Here is a 1,685-nt window from a genome sequence, read left to right on the forward strand (position 1 = left end):
ACCATGTTGACCAGGATGGTCTCGATCTCTTGACCTTGTGATCCACCCGCCTCGGCCTCCCAAAGTGCTGGGATTACAAGCGTGAGCCACCGCGCCCAGCCTTTATTTATTATTTTATTTTATTTTTTTGAGACGGAGTCTCGCTCTGTCACCAGGCTGGAGTGCAGTGGTGCGATCTTGGCTCACTGCAACCTCCTCCTTCCAGGTTCAAGCAATTCCCCTGCTTCAGCCTCATGGGTAGCTGGGACTACAGGCATGCACCACCACGCCCAGCTAATTTTTGTATTTTTAGTAGACAGAGTTTCACCATGTTGGCCAGGATGGTCTCAATCTCCTGACCTCGTGATCTGCCTACCTCAGCCTCCCAAAGTGCTGGGATTACAGGTGTGAGACACTGCACCTGGCCAGAGTTTACTTAACTTTAAAATGTTTTTACATTTTTTTTTTTTTTACAGAGATGGGGTTTTGCCATGTTGGCCAGGCTGATCTCTAACTCCTGGCCTCAAAGGATCCACCAGCTTCAGCCTCCCAAAGTGCTGGGATTACAGGTGTGAGCCACTGTACCTGGCCAAGAGCAGATAGTTTATATACAGAGACAGCACATCCTGAAGAGGCAGAGAGGGCTGCTGAAAAGGAAGTGAGCCAGAAGCCAATGTTGAATTTTCATTTTTCTCTGGCTTCCTCCCATCTTTATCCATCAACATTCAAAAACCATATATTAAGCATGTATTATGTGCTGGGCACTGTGCTAGGTACTGGGAATAGAAAAAATAATATGCAGCCTGCTCTCAAGATGCTCAGATTGGGATGAGAAAGATATTTATAAACAATTACAATAGAATGTGATAAATATTAACTTAGGCTTTGACCACAGTGTACACATAGTAATCAGAGAGTATGGTCAGTTTTTGTTTGCTTTTAGAGTATGTGTTTGGAGTCACCAGAGATGTGACCCCTAAATGCTTCATGATGATTATTAGTCTACCAAAGGAAAAACTATGGAGAGGTGAAGGGGCTTCTACACTTAGAGGGCAGAGTGGATTGCTGTGGCTCACATCTGTAATCCCAGCTATGTTGGAGGTTGTGGCAGAAGGAATGCTCGAGCCTAGCAATTTGAGATCAGACTCAGCAACACAGAGAGAACGCTCTCTAAAAACAAAACAAAACCCAAAAAGCCTAATTCAGTCAAAGCAAGGGTAGAAGCTAGATCAAGAAGGCTGAGCAGCTGGGTGGGTGGCTCACACCTGTAATCCCAGCACTTTGGGAGGCCAAAGCGGAAGGGTTGCTTGAGTCCAGGAGTTCCAGACCAGCCTGGGAAATACAGTGAGACCTCGACTCTACAAAAAAATTAAAAATTAGGGCTGGGCACGGTGGCTTATGCCTGTAATCCCAGCTTTTTGGGAGGCCAAGGTGGGCAGATCACAAGGTCAAGAGATGGAGACCATCCTACCCAACATGGTGAAACCCCGTCTCTACTAAAAATACAAAAATTAGCTGGGTGTGGTGGCGCGTGCCTTGTAGTCCCAGCTACTCTGGAGGCTGAGGCAGGAGAATCGCTTGAACCTGGGAGGCGGAAGTTGCAGTGAGCCGAGATGGCACCACTGTACTCCCGCCTGGGTGTCAGAGCAAGACACTGTTTTAAAAAAAATCAAATTTTAAAAGACAAATAAAAAACAATATAACGG

Source organism: Cebus imitator, unplaced genomic scaffold (genome assembly GCF_001604975.1).
Source record: "Cebus imitator isolate Cc_AM_T3 unplaced genomic scaffold, Cebus_imitator-1.0 Scaffold690, whole genome shotgun sequence".
NCBI lineage: Eukaryota > Metazoa > Chordata > Mammalia > Primates > Cebidae > Cebus > Cebus imitator.